Source organism: Rattus norvegicus, chromosome 2 (assembly GCF_021556685.1).
Source record: "Rattus norvegicus strain SHRSP/BbbUtx chromosome 2, alternate assembly SHRSP_T2T, whole genome shotgun sequence".
In the NCBI taxonomy this organism is placed as follows: domain Eukaryota; kingdom Metazoa; phylum Chordata; class Mammalia; order Rodentia; family Muridae; genus Rattus; species Rattus norvegicus.
This window is the reverse complement of record NC_141535.1, coordinates 151,845,299-151,860,670: the sequence shown is the minus strand read 5'-3', so window position 1 is coordinate 151,860,670 and position 15,372 is coordinate 151,845,299. Positions and strand designations below refer to the sequence as shown.

The 15,372-nt window shown below is 45.8% G+C and overlaps 1 long non-coding RNA gene across 1 annotated transcript in view; it reads left to right on the top strand.

Moving 5' to 3' along the window:
• LOC147996288 (uncharacterized) overlaps positions 1-5,133 on the top strand; it is a 42,224-nt gene extending 37,091 nt beyond the window's left edge. Inside the window, exon 4 of the long non-coding RNA XR_015675357.1 lies at positions 494-5,133. This is a non-coding gene — a long non-coding RNA (uncharacterized LOC147996288). The remainder of the gene's footprint in view (positions 1-493) is intronic.
• The last annotated feature ends 10,239 nt before the right edge of the window (positions 5,134-15,372 follow it).

Genomic DNA, 15,372 nt, shown 5'->3' with positions numbered 1-15,372 from the left:
GGCTGGGAGCAAATTCCTGAGCAAAGGCTGAGGGGCTGACAGGAAGCGAGAGAAGCCTGAGAGAATTGCCACATGGCCAGCCTCAGCCAGGGCTGTCCTGTGGATACTCAGCCTTTTGATGAGGACTGGGGACAAGATCACCCACACAGCAACTCACTTCTGTGTAGGTGAGGTCAAACTGTAAGGGCAGAGACTTAAAGCTGCAGACTAGCTCTGAAATAAGGACTCTGCCACTAAGGCTGGAGACAAACTTTTAAGTATTTTGATTTCTTTCCCTGGACTGGGCCTAGTCACACCTTGGTTTATATATAGTAAAATCAACAGCTTTTGGGAGCTTTCTTAGGTCAGCTTTTTATCTACTCAGTGAAATGGTATTGAGGGATCATATTCTGCACGAAGAGACCAAGATTTCCAGGCCTACATAGGGGCCTCATGACATAATTTTAAGTCACAGAAAATGACCTCCAACTTAGATTTCTGCTTTCTTCTGCAGAATTTGCAACCCAAACGCATGGTATGGATTTAACTCCAAAGACCAGAGGACACAGAGAAAAGATTCAAGGGAGTTCACCTTAGGAGCTGCCTCACCAGAAGGCAGATGAAGACCCACATTTTAAATTAGTTTCATTCTAATGTCGAGGGACACAACTCACAGAACCGGAAGTGACGTCGTTTTGTTCTTGAAGATCACCTTCATATCAGCTTATCTTTGCAACAACAACAAAGAAATGTCTGTAAGGACCAGATCATTATTACAAGAGGAGCTGAGCTGAGCTGCTGTGAGCAGATAACATTTGGGAGAGGTCTTAGAAATCATCAAATTCCCCATTTTTCAGTGCTGCCACTGAGTAGTAGAGGTTAGCTCAGCGGGAAAGTGTTTGTCTAGCATGCACCAAGCCCTGGGCGCCATCTCCATCACAGCAAACAGACAAACAAAACATGTCTGATCGACACTAAGGATGGTTGGCTATCACTCGCCGATGGGAAAATTTGCTACTGAGTAAGGACTGTGTTCTGATTAGTTAAGGGCTATCGTTACAAAGTTCCACAAACTGTATGTCTTGGACAACAGATGTTTGTTGTTTCCTGGTTCTGGAGTCCAAATCAAGGCATTGGCAGGGTGGTTTCCTGAGGCTTGAGGGAAGCTCTGTTCCGTGCCCCTCTTGGCTAGTAGTTTTCTAGTCTCTCTGGAGCTTCTTATCCTGTAGAAGCATTGTTTTAATTTTTAATCTCTCCTTTCCGCACATGTGCACCTTCTTGTTGTTGTATTTTGTTTTTTTGAGACAGGGTTCCTCTGTAGCCCTGGCTGTCCTGGAACTTGCTCTGTAGACCAGGCTGGTCTCAACTCTTCCTCTCAAGTGCTAGGACTAGAGACATGTTCTACCACCTCCCAATGTTGTGCATCTTTTTCTATGCCCATGTTATTAAGGACACCACCCACACTGGATTAGTCTACTCCAATGACCTCATCTTGACTCATGTCTGCAATGACTCTACTTCTGTATAAGGTTATATCTTGAGATACTGAGACTAGGATCTCAGTGTATGGATTTGGTATATACTCTATAACAGAAATCATCTATAATGTGTTGGATCCTTATAGGAGGAATGTAAGCTGGATATGATTTGCATTCTACTGATACACCAGGCCCAGTGAGCTAGGCAGCAGAGACACATCCCACCAGAAGCCTGTGCATTTGTTAGGGTTCTCTAGAGCCACAGAACTTATGGAGTGAATCTATTTGAATGACTTACAAGCTGTGGTTCAGCTAATTTAACAGTGGCTAGCTGTGAGTGTAAAGTTTAAGAGTCTAGAGGTTGCTCAAACCCACAATGCTGGTCTTCTGTATATGCTGGAGTCCCAAAGAAATTGGCCCCAATGCCAGTGAAGGAATAGATGTGCTAGTAAGACAAGTGCACACAGATTAAAAGCAAAAGCTTCCTTCTTCTATGTTCTTATGTATACTTGCAGCAGAAGGTATGACCCATATTAAAGGTATGGCTTCCCACCTCAAGATCCAAATTAAAGGCTGGTGTCTTCATGCCTCAAGGGTCCAGATCAAAGGTGTGGCTTCGTGCCTCAAGGGTCCAGAATTAGATTCACTCACTTCAAACAAAGAAGATTTTTTTTAACAGGTTTGCCCCCCACCTTCCATTTCTGAATTGTAGCTCAATTCAGATATAGTCATGTTGACAACCAAGACTAGCCAGCACTCCATGTGTGCATGGACTCCAGAACCTCGCTGGGCATTTGGAGCTCAGCCCTGGGTGGGGCAACCTTTGGATGGCTTGTCCTTCAGTCTATACTCCATTCTTTCTCCCTGTATTTCCTTTAGACAAGAGCCACCAAACCCAGACACTATTGCTGATGCCAAGAAGCGCTTGCTGACAGGTGCCTGATATAGTGGAGAGTCTCTCCCAGAGCCTGACCAATACAGATGAGGATGTTTGCAGCCAACCATTTGACTGAGCACTGGGTCCCCAATGGAGGAGTTAGGGGAAGGATTGAAGGAGCTGAAGGGGTTTGCAACTCCATAGGAAGACCCACCAACCAACCAGACCCCCCCCCCAGAGCTCCTGGGGACTAAACCACCAACCAAAGAGTACACAGGAAGGGACCCGTGGCTCCAGCTGCGTATGTAGCAGAGAATGGCCTTGTAGGGCATCAGTGGGAGGAGAGGCCCTTGGTCCTGTGAAGGCTCAATGCCCCTGCATAGGTGCTAGGGCGGGGAGGTGGGAGTGTGGGTGTTGGGGAGCACCCTCATAGAAGCAGGGGGGAGGCAGGGATGGGATGGGGTTTGCTGAGGGGAAGCCAGGAAGGGCGATAACATTTGAAATGTAAATAAAACAACCAATAAAAATTAAATAAAGGAGCTCAGCCCTGTCTCTCCTACAGGTTAACAACTGTGGCAAGTGTTTCCTCCATTTGCTTGTCTCTAAGATGAAGATAAAAGCAGGTTTACAGTTTCAAAGCCTCAAGAGCTCTGAGTACCAAAAATAAAATTGTACTTATGACCTATCTGGGAGCAAAACATGTCCGAAATGAGCACACTTGAGACGAAGGCCAGACTTCCTACGTCCTATTTCTGCATACATTTAGAAAAATGGTCATCGGTCTGAATACAGGACGTGGCTGCCGACACAGAGGGTGTCATGGAGTCAGTGATATGCACATCCTCTGACTTTTTCCACATCTCCAAGTTCTGCTGTGCCGGGGTGGCCCCAGATTGGAATTAGGGACTGTGGATTTTTCAGTACATGTGTTGCCACCATGAACTGTGCAGTTTGAATCCTGGCACCCTGGCTGGGTCACAAGGACATGAAGGAAGGACAGGTACAAATGTCCACCTACAATGAAGCTGGGAGCAGGTGGGGCTCTCTCACAGCTGCAGTGCGAAACCTCACTGTGTTAGGTATGGCACAGGGGAGGGGTTAGTTGGTTTCAGTAGGAGCTCTCTGAGGGTGAGCGGTCTCAGGCTACAAATATCCAAGAAGAGGAAGCACAATTGGTTGGTTGGGTTTTTTTTGGGGGGGGGTGCAGCGAACTTTATGGTGGTATTCACGAGAGCAGGGAGGGCTCCCAGGCCCCTCCCATTATTATGGGGTCTGGGATGGAATTGTGAGGGAGATGCTCAGTGTTGGGGGCCGAGTTGGGTCAGGGACTCCTCAGCAACTGAGGGCCTTCTTCTTTCTCTCAGTGTCCTTGCTGGGGTAGGTGATCCAGGGTTTCTTACTCCTTGGAGGCCATGTAGGTCATGAGGTACACCACTCTGTTGCTGTAGCCACATTCATTGTGATACCAGGAAATGAGCTTTACAACGTTGTCATTGAGAGCAATGCCAGCCCCAGCACCAAAGCTGGAAGAGTGGGAGTTGCTGTTGAAGTCACAGGAGACAACCTGGTCCTCAGTGTAGCCCAGGATGCCCTTTAGTGGGCCCTCAGATGCCTCCTTCACCACCTTCTTGATGTCATCATACTTGGCAGGTTTCTCCAGGCGGCATGTCAGATCCACAACGGCAAGAGATATTTTGGGGGCTAGGAGCACAGAAGGCCATGCCAGTGAGCTTCCCGTTCAGCTCTGGTATAACCTTGTCCAGAGCCTTGGCAGCACCAGTGGCTGCAGGGATGCTGCTCTGGGCTGCCTCACGGTCATCACGCCAGCTTTCCAGAGGGTACACCCACAGTTCTGAGTGGCAGTGATGGCATGGTCATGAGCCCACATCCATGATGCCAAAGTTGTCATGGATATCATGGTGGCGCAGGATGCATTGCTGACAATCTTGAGTGAGTTGTCATATTTCTTTCTTGTGGTTCATACCCATCACAAATATGGGGGCATCAGCTGAAGGGGCAGAGATGATGACCCTTTGGCCCCACCCTTCTCCATGGTTGTGAAGACACTAGGAGACTCCACGACATACTCAGCACCAGCGTCACCCCATTTGATGTTAGCGGGATCTCGCTCCTGGAAGATGGTGATGGGTTTCCCGTTGATGACAAGCTTCCCATTCTCAGCCTTGACAATGCCATTGAATTTGCCATGGATAGAGTCACATTGGAACATGTAGACCATGTAGGTGAGGTCAGTGAAGAGGTCACTGATGGCAACAATGTCCACTTTGCCGGATGCAGAGGAGAAGGCAGCCCTGGTAACCAGGCACCTAATACGGTCAAATCTGTTCACACCAACCTTCCCCATTGTGTCTATGGGACAAGGCTGGCACTGCTCAATATGATGCAGCTGTCTCTGGAACAGGGAGGAGCGGAGCTGTTTCGAGACAGCATGTCATTGTGTGGCTCTGGCTGTTCTGGAACTCACTCTAAAAACCAGATTGGCCCAGACTCAGATATCTGCCTACCTCTGCCTCTCAAGTGTTGAAATTAAAGGCATGAGTCATCACTTCCTGGCCTTTATTCAGACTCTAAAGGAAAGCGTTGCCAACTCTCTGTGCCTGACCCTTATGGGTAATGGTTTTGTCAATTTACCATAGACCATGGTCTTGGAGTCCTTAGCAGGACATATTCATGACAAAAGACACATTCACTGTGGACTTCACTGTGTCAGAGCTTTCTCCACTTCCTCCAACCACAGTGCTATGGAGAAGAATAGGTGCCATTTCAGAATACATCCTGGCACACAAGTATCATGTGTGTGCGTGTTAAAATCACAATAGTAACTCTCTGGTCTAAAGTCTCTGGTTGTAAGGCACTTAAGAAGGTTCTGGAATAAATGCCCAGTCTTAGGGGCCATGCCCGTTGTATGTGATTCTGCTTCTGGGACTCCTGGTCTGGGGCTCATATCTCAGGCTTCTCAAGCTAGCCCTGTACTTGTATTACGGTGAAGCAACCTCTGCCTGCTGGGGTGGGTGTCGAATGATATGGTGTTTCTAGGTTGTATTAGTCTGCAATGGCTGGTGCAGCCATGTACTACAAATTGAGTGATCCGAACTGCAGAAACGTACTGCCCTGCAGTTCTGGGAATAGATAGCCAAGACCCAGTCATTGGCAGGACGAGTTTGTCATTTTATTTTGTTTTTCTTCAACATTCTCTTCTTTGTTCTCTCTTCTTAAAACACACTGGTGATGTTGGATTCAGACCTATTCTCTGATTTTTAACTTAATTATCCCTTTAAAGTTCCTAACTCTGAATACTGTCAGATTCCAAGGTACTAGAAGTTAGGCCTTCAGTGTATAAATGGACTTGAGATGCCTATAACACTATTTTTAGAAACTAAATGAAATGTCATTCTTACTGGATGGATGCCACGTGCTTGCCAGCTTGTGTCTGCCTCTGTGAAGACAAGGCCCAGGACCACTTAGAGTCAAACCATTTGAGTGCTTAACAAAATCTGCCTGCTCCAAACATGTACATCATGATCTGGGGAGAGGACAGCAGGACCCAGCTATGGTGCATGCTTGTTTTTACATTAAGATAAAGGTTTCATTGAACTGAGGAATGTAAGGAATGGCTGCCGACAGCAGACACTCTCTTTTATCCCATAACCACTGTAGCCTCCAAGGAAGGGTCACTGAGGGACAAGCAGAACTGGACTGTGTGAAGTCGGAGTGGGAATCCCCGTTTATCATTAGGGTGCTTCAGGTACCTTTTGTCTACTAAGGCTTTGACAGAAGGAACAGTCCCATAAAAGCCAGCCTCCAGGAGGCAGTCAACATCTGCCCCTCCCCTTCAGCGCAGTTGCAATGTGGATACCAAGAAAGGCCTATGGGAAGCATCTTCCTAGCACGGGGCACGATACGGAATGGGAATGCAGGCTGACAAGGAGTTCCAGTGTTTTTTTGGGGGGGAACTTTTCCTCATCCCACCCTCACCCCTGCTCCTGGATGAACCTGAAGTATTTTACCCTCACAATGGTCTAAGGCAGTGTGGTTCTCAACCTGTGGGTCATGACCCCTTTGGGGCCAAGCGACTCTTTCACAGGGGTTACCTAGGAGCACCGGCATATCAGATATTTACATCACCATTCACAACGGTAGCAAAACTACAGTTACGGAGTAGCAACAAAAATGATTTTATGGTTGGGGCATCACCACAACATGAGGAACTGTATTAAATGGTCACAGCATTGGGAAGGCTGAGAACCATTGGTCTAAGGCCTGAGCCCTGAAGTAGTGTTTCAAAAGATGGGCAACAGCGCCATTCCAGAGCCCACTGCCGGTTGGGAAACAGAGGTTGTGTTGGGTTCTTGTTGTTGACTCCACTCCGAAGCTTCCGATTATGTCACGTGAGGTAGGAAAACAGCAGGGTCACGCGTCAGACAAGCAATGTAAGGCCTCTGGAGTGGGTGTCTGTTACAGGTGTCCGTGTGTGCACACCCGTGTCCCACGCCTGTGCCGGGGTGGCTACCAGCCTCCCGTGCAAAAGTTCCAGCAAAACAGCTGGTGAGTGGGCTTCTAAATGGAAGTGATTTTCCTAGCACCATGACAACAAGACACCCTCGGAGCTAATGGCGACGCTTCAGCCCTCATCTTTCTCTGCTGGTTCCTGCTTACACTTCACGTTTCTTAAAATACTTGCCTGGCAGGCAATGTGGTGACTCACCTGTACCATCGCGCAGAGCAAGTGGGAGACACTTCCTTCTGCAGAGGAGTCCGGAGCCAGCCCAGTACCCGAAGCCTTTCATTCACATACGGTTCCTGTCAAGGGAGGTTTCTCACTCTGCCAAAGCAGTGATTGCCCAAGAAAGCAAAGTAGTTTGGATGTGTCAAGCTACAGGACTCGGACTACACAGGGTTCAGGGAAATTAGGGAGATTTGCCTGGATATCTCTTCCTCATCTTCAGTCTGTGTGAGGTACTTGGGCCAGGTGCTGAAATACTAAAGCTCACATGGAGTCACCATTGCCTGTGGTGTTCTGGTGCACCTCTGAGTCAGTTTTGTTCCTGGAATTCCATGAATTCTGATGTACTAAAATGATTAAAAGTTCTGAACTTGGTGACTTGGAACTCACACAGTTTACAATGTTAAAGCAGTAAAAAGAAATATTTGCCAAGAACTGTCAACTAGGATCGTGTCTGTGTACCTTGTATCTACTTGAGTTCTGCAGGCTGCATATTGTGGTCTACATGTCTGGGAGTCACATTCAAATCCTTGGTTCACTGACGATTAGCTGGGTGACTTTAGTCAGGTTATTTTGTCTCCTGGAATGTTTATTTCCTTAACTTTTCATAATAGTGTCCCTCAAATTACATAAATAAAAGGAGAGGCCATGCATGCTCATGAAAGTACAAGGGCCGGAGAAGTGTCTCAGGGCTTGCTGCTCTTCCCGATGACTTGAGTTTGGTGCCCAGCACCCATGTCCACATGCAACTTCTGCTTCAGAATATTGGGCAATCTCTTCTGGATTTTATAAGCAAACAGCGAGATGCATTGTATAAAAATAAATCTTCTGGATAAAAAGGAGAGATTCAGTATAGAGCAAGGCCAATATATATTTGTGCCTTTTCCTATCTCTCTGGATCTTTCTCATAGTTTGGAGTGAGCACCATTTCTGGCTATATGGTGTTAACATCAATATACTTACATATGTGAATTTGCCTACCTTTAGAACATGGTAAATAATTACCCAAGAAATAGATGATCAGGACACAATACCCTGAGACCATTGGTGGTAAAAGTCACAAGGAGTGATTTGGATGGTGTCTTAGGGTTACAATTGCTAGGATGAAACACCATTACCAAAATCAGCTTAGAAGGAAAGGGTTTATTTCACTCACAGTTTGTCATCAAAAGCAGTGAGGGTATTAACTCAAACAAGGAAGGAACCTGAAGTCCGGAGATGATGCAGATGTCATGGAGGGGTGCTGCTGACTGGCATGCTCTTCATGGCTTATCCAGCCTGCTTTCGTATAGAACCCAGGACTACTAGCCCAGGGATGGCCCCACCCACAATGGTCTAGACACATCTCACCAGTCACCACTTGCCCTATAGTCTTGCCCACAGCCTGATGGTACAGAGGCGTTTTCTCTTCTCTGATGACTCTAGATTGTATCAAGATGACATAAATTAGCCAGCTCAGATAGACTTCATAATGTTATAAAATCAAAGCCTCTAACTTTCAGAAACCTGTGGGTAGTTTCCTTCTGGAAGAGCCATTGCAGTTCTCTGTAATATAAAACGTTGTTTCTAACTTCAGGGTGCCAGCTGGTGCCACACTGGCAGCTGTTCGCTCATTTTGCTGCAAGGCTCCTTCTAAAGCCCTTCCCTCAGCAGCATCCATTTCCTCAGATCTGGCTCAGGCTTCTGACAACTTCTGGATGTCCGTCACAAAGATCTGTGTTTCTCTTCAACTTTCAGTGTTTGCTGGTTTCCTTTCTGTTATTCTACCTGCTTCAGTATTTTGGTCTACCACATGATGCTGGAATGAGATAGGGCTTGAGTCCAGTCACATCCCTTACCCCTCTAGCCGACCTCTGTTTTCTCCTTTTTGGTTTTCTGAGATAGCATTTCTCTGTGCAGCCCTGGCTGTCCCAGAACTCACTCTGTAGACCAGGCTGGTCTGGAACTCAGGTATCTGGTTGACTCTGCATCTGTGTCCCGAGTGCTGAGTTTAAAGGTGTGAGTCACTGCTAATTGGCTCTACTTCACGTCTTTCAAATGGATCTGTTTTAGTTGCTTTCTCATTGTGGTGAAGAGACCCCAGGACCAAGGAGACTTATAGGAGAAGGCAGTAACAGGGACTTACAGTTTCAGAGGGTGAGTCCCTGCCCATCATGGCAGAGAGCGAGACAGCAGGCAGGCCAGTGCTGGAGCAGGGTGACACCCCCATCCAGACAAAGCAGAAGGCTATAGGATAGGAATGGATATTTACCAATTACACATCTGACATAAGGTTAATATCTAAAATATTTGAAGGAGGAGGAGGAGGAGGAAGAGGAGGAAGAGGAGGTAGAGGAGGAAGAGGAGGAGGAGGAAAACACCCCTGGATATCAAGGAAACAAATAACTCAATTTAAAAATGGGATACAGAACTAAACAAAAACTTCTCAAAAAATAAAACATGAATGGATGAGAGACAAAGAAATGTCCAACATCCTCAGTCATCAGGAAAATGCAAATCAAAACTACTTTGAGATTTTTATCTTGGCCAAATTGGCCAAGATCAATAAAACAAACCAGAGCTTATACTGGCGAAGGTATGGGGTAAGAAGAACGCTCGCCCATTGCTGGTAGAAGTATAAACTTGTGCATTGGGAAGACACCTGCCTAAGATCCAACTATAGTACCCTGGGGCATTACCCAAAGGACTCGCCACTCTACTACAGACACTTGTTCACTCATGCTCACTACTGCTCTATTCATAATAGCAAGACATTAGAAACAGCCTGGACCTGCATCAGTGGGCGAATGTGTAATTAAAATGTGATACCTGTGTACAATGGATTATTAGTCAGCTGTTAAAAAAATTCAAAATTATGAAATTTGCAAGTAAATGGATGGAGCTAGACAAAGATCATACTGAGTGAGGTAACCCAGACCCCCAAAGACAAATATGGTGTGTAGAAGAGAATATCTTATATATATATGGATGTTAGCATTTAAGCCTCCAATAGATATACTGCTATCAGTACAACCACAGAGATTATAGAGTATATTGTAGGTATAAAGCAGAAAGTAGGACGGGGTAGGATCTCCCAAGGAAGAGGAGTTGAAGTATATAGTTCGAGAGGTGGAGCGTGCAGACTGAAAGACATATCTCACTGAACGTGGTGAGGTCAAGTTGGTGTCTAACCAGAGCTGAACAGCATCACGGTGTTGGAGGGCACTGTGCATGATACCAGAGGAGGTGTGTAAATGACAATCTAGCTGTCTACAGTGGTGATCTGCCTGTACAGTACACTGGTGCAATAGTGGCCCAAAAGTTGTGGGAGTCACCAACCAGCCTATGATTGGACTGAAGGCCTAGTCCATGAGATGAGACCCACGCCTGAAACTGTTTGAGTGGCCAAGAACCTGGTCCTTGATAGGCCATGGACCTAAGGGAAAACCAATTTTTTTGGTAATGGAACCTAGCAATAAAATGATTTTTTAATGACTTCTGCTGTACTCACTCAGTCATCATCAGAGAAACTTCCTCCTGTAGAAGATGGGAACTGAGGCAGAGAACCTTAACTGGACGATGTGCAGAGACACTGGAAGATTGAGTCCTAAACGAGATATCTTCATCAAACTCCTCCCCTCAGGACTCAGGAAGACTCTAAGAGCTGGAGGTGGTGGATGACACCAAGTAAACTGTGTTTTCCAGACACAACAGGACTGACACATACATGAACTCATAGAGACTGTGGTAGCGTGCTTACAGCCTACACAAGTCCAAACCAGATGAGGTCCCTGCACTAAGATGGGGAGACAGATATGACCTCCCATCCCCAAAGGAAAAAATAGTGTCTCCAGGGGAGTCTCGGGTATACACACCACACTCAAGGGTGGGCCCCACGGCCAGGGGAAGGTGGTCAACCAGAAGCAAACTCCAAGGTACACACTGCTTTGTTTGGGCTTTTGTTTCCCTTACTGATCTTTTGCTTGTATGTTATGGGTTCTGATTTTGTGTTTTTACGGATTTTGTGTGTATCTCTCTGTGTATGTTTCTCATGCTCTTTTTTTGTTTCTTTTTCTTTTTTGTTTGTTCATTTAGTTTTATTCTTTTTAAGAAAATTTGCTTGTTTTACTAGCTAGAGAGAAAGGAGGCGTAGAGTAGAAGGGTAAGACGGTATGGAGGATCTGGGAGGAAATGAGGAAGGAGAAATTGTGATCAGAATATATTGTTTTTTGTTGTTTTTTTTTTCAGTTAAAAAAAAGGAGAAAACCAGCAACAAATTCCCATTTGCTTCCCCATTTATCATGCAGAACTTACCTCCTAAGTAAGGTGTTTTCTATCCTGAAATTTTAGGGAGACTCTGGGGTAGAAAATCATCAACAAAGAAAGTGTCTAGGCACCTGGTGCTACTCCTCTCCTTGATCTACCATTTTGTTCTGGGGTGGGGGTGCTACTCTGTGTAATGTAGCGAACACACCTCCCTTTTACTTTCCTGTGAGGGCCCTGCCACAGGGAGTAGGGCCGAGGACAGCTTCCAATGTTCTCAAAATCATCCTTCCTCTATCCTGGATATTCTGCCACTTCGTGACCACACCTGGCTGTGTGGTGCAGCTCCTCCAGAGAGGGGAGTCTCCCAACCCCTGTGGACTTGGCTTGTTGGTTCACTTGGCATTGAATCGTAGCAGGAGCTCCAATTGCATCTAAGCAGACCAAAGAAACGAAGATTAGAGATTCAAGTAACTTTCCTCAGATCTCTCAGTCCACAGATGACAAAGGCTAGCGCCAAACCCAAGGTTAAGTCCCTAATCCCATGACCTTCTTGGTTCCCCTTGGCACACTGTCTCTGTTGCTCTGCCCTTGATCACAAACGAGGACTCACTGTGGTAGTCATTGCTTCCTGTGCATCCTTTTCTTCTCCTCTGGCATTTACATCTCCTTCTGTTTGGTTTCCTTGTTGGAAGTATGTACCAGGACAAAATAAAATGATATTGTCATTTCATCTCCTTCCCAACCATAGCTGCTCTCCCCATGCACCTATTATAATTTCCATGTTAGATGACAGAACAGAATATCTGGGGAATAGCAAGGAGTAGTAATCTTAGCCAGTGTTACTGGATTTGAGAAAATCACAGGGTGCTTTACTTGATCCTGAAAGCACCAATAACCTAGTTAGCCCAGAGTCCTATGGCCTTGATTTCCCTGTGGTTTCCTCCATGTGTAGCCTGTTGCCCCTGTTGCCCACTGAGGTGATGTCCACCCCTCTTATCACATTCCAGTGATGTAGTATTTGTTCTTCTTGGTGTGAATTCTTAGTGGCCCCACCCTAATTGAATCAGTTCCACTCATCAAATTAGAAATCTCGTTGGGGCTAGAGGAAAATGCATATCAGCTTGTCTTGCCCGAGGGGACCACTTCCCAGAATTCTGGCCACTTTCTTTGATGAGATTCTCGTGCAACACTAACCACAGCTTTCAAGTGCTCATGTACCTGAGTATTCAGGATGGATTCTTTATAGGACTAAAGTGTGTGTGTGTGTGTGTGTGTGTGTGTGTGTGTGTGTGTGTGTGAGAGAGAGAGAGAGAGAGAGAGAGAGAGAGAGAGAGAGAGAGAGAGAGAGCGCCAACTCTGGTCCCATGCAAGAGCAGCAAGTCTCTTAACTGCAGAGCCATCTCTGGGCCCCAGGCTGGACTTCCTAAAGATCTTTTTGTATCATGGGACCCCCACCTCACTCTGCCTGTCCCTGTACCCTCTGCCTGCTCATTCTCCAAAGCACTCATCTCCATATTGAGTTCTCTTCATCTCCCCGACAGGAAGCACTTTGAGAATTGACTCTGCCTTTCTTGAGCAGTGTCTGGCCCATGGCTGCTGTTCAGGAAGTGCCTCTTCACATGATGGCCAGAATGCAAAGAGCCTTGGCAGTTGATGCCAGAACCCATGTATCAAGGTGTTGAGAAGACCAGCAGTTCCTGTTTCTTAGGTGTCACAGATGTCAACTGCCACAAGGCTGCCAAAGAGGATTTCCAAACTTCCTCCACCATCCTTCCAGTGCCCAGCACCATCCTGGATTCTGTGGGGAATGCAAAGCCCCAGGTGGTCTGCTATCAGAGCCCACCCGTGATGATCATTTGACTTCTCCTGTAAATTCTCAGAGTACAAGCCTTCCCACCCTAGGGTTGAGCTGTATGCATGAGCTTCTCTCCCTCCTTCCCAGAAATGAGCCTGTCTTACTCACACCCCTGTTGCTCAGCACCATGTGGAGCAACTGTGCAGGATTTATCAATATCTGATGAGTAAATAAACACCTGAGATCCCACATGTAGCAAAGGCCAGCCCTTCTGAATTCCATGGCCTGACTCCAGGGAACGAGGAGCTTATTTCCTCTTCCTGGGAGTAGTAATTTTTTTTAAACAAGTGTTTGAATTCTCAAAAGCTTCGTACATTGTAAATATCAAAATATTCCATATGCTATCATGCTCTTTCCAAAAGATACAGCATAAATTTTATAGTAAAATTCACAAGAGTTTCTTTCTCTAGCTACCTTCTTTTTACTTAAACAAAAGACCGTAAGAGTGTTTCAGATATTGAAAATAAAGGCTGTGGAGATGGTTCAGCGGGTAAACATGTTTGCTCTGAAGGCCTGAACAACCTGAGTTCATTGCTTAGAACCCATGTAATAAACCCGGATGCAGTGGTAGGTAGTTGTAATTGATTAATCTCGATTCTCGACTTCTTAAATGAAAGACAGACAGACGTAGACACAGACACAGACACAGACACAGACACAGACACACACACACACACACACACACACACACACACACACACACACACACACACACACACACACAGTCTTCTATTTTAATATGCCTTAAACTGCTCAGTGTCAGTGTCTGGGCCACTTCAATCCTCCATGTTGCTAGCATACTCTCCCTTCTGAAATTCCTAAATTATTACTTACTAAAACCTATATTCCATCCTGGCCATCCCAGACCCAGTCTTCATGTGTAGGCCACGATCCCTGACTCTTACATGTAGGCAGTCTCTCTGTCTCTCTGTCCTACATCTCTCAGGCCCGGATCTGCTCACTTCCTGGCATGGCGTCTTCCTCCTCCTCCGGTGTCCTTGCCTGAGAATCCTAGCGCCCCACCTCTGCCTCCCTGCCCAGCACTGGCTTTCAGCAACTTTACTCACCAAATGAAGCCAACTGGGGGTGGGGACCCTCATGTCTTACACACAGACGTGCAGGTTCCCGTTTAATTTGGGAGCTGGATTAACGCAAGTAGCATTAGAACCATTCCGCAACTATGGCGCACATCTGAAATCCCAGTGCTCCTAGTAGGAAGCAGGTTGGAGCATTCCCAAGAAGCTTGTTGGCCGTCTAGCTGGAGAATACTGCAAGGCAGGAACAGTGAGAGTTCTTAGCTTCAACAACGTGTTGAATCTTCTTAATGTGTTGCTGAATGTAGTTTGCAAGTATGTTGTGGAGAAGTATTGTATCTAAGTTCATCAAAGACATTGGTCTGGCTTTTTCTTTTGTGTGTGTGAATCTTCATCTGGTTTTGGTCTTAGAATAATTCTGGCTTTGTAGGATGAATTTGGTAATGTCCTTCTGCTTTCTGTTTTGTGGAACAAGGAGAATCGATGTGGGGTCTTTGAAAGTCGGTAGAATTCAACAGTGAAGCTGTCTGATTCTGGGCTTCTCTTTGGGGAAAAGACATTTATTTGATTGTAGCTTTTTTTCTCATGGCTTGTAATCCATTTGGTTAAGTTCTTTTTTATCTTCTGGGCTTAATTTCAACAGGTGGCACGTGTTTAGAAATTCTTCATTTCTTCTGTGTTAGCCAGCTCTTTAGAATAAAAGATGTCATAGTAATTTCTAATAGTGCTCCATATTTCATTGAAGTCTGTTTACTGTCACCCTTTCGGTCTCTCATTTTATCATTTGTGTCTTCTTCCTCCTTTTGTTAAGACTGGCTAAGAGTTTGCCAATTTTTACTAACTAATGTTTTCAAAGAACCAACTGTTTTGATTTTGGGATCACTCTCCTTTTTTCACATGTTTTTTAAGACAGAATTTCTCTATATAGCCCTGGCTGTCCTGGAATGCACTATGTAGGCCAGGCTGGCCTTGAACTCACAAAGATCTGCCTGCCTCTGCCTCCCAAGTGCTGGGATTATAGGTGTGTGCTTTCACTGCCTTGTGGGTATTATTCTTTTAATCTAGATTTTTATTAATTTTTCCATTATCTTTATTCTGTGTTAAAGATTGGCTTCTTGTCCCCCCACACCCCCAAGCATTTTGTGGTGGTTGTTTATTTG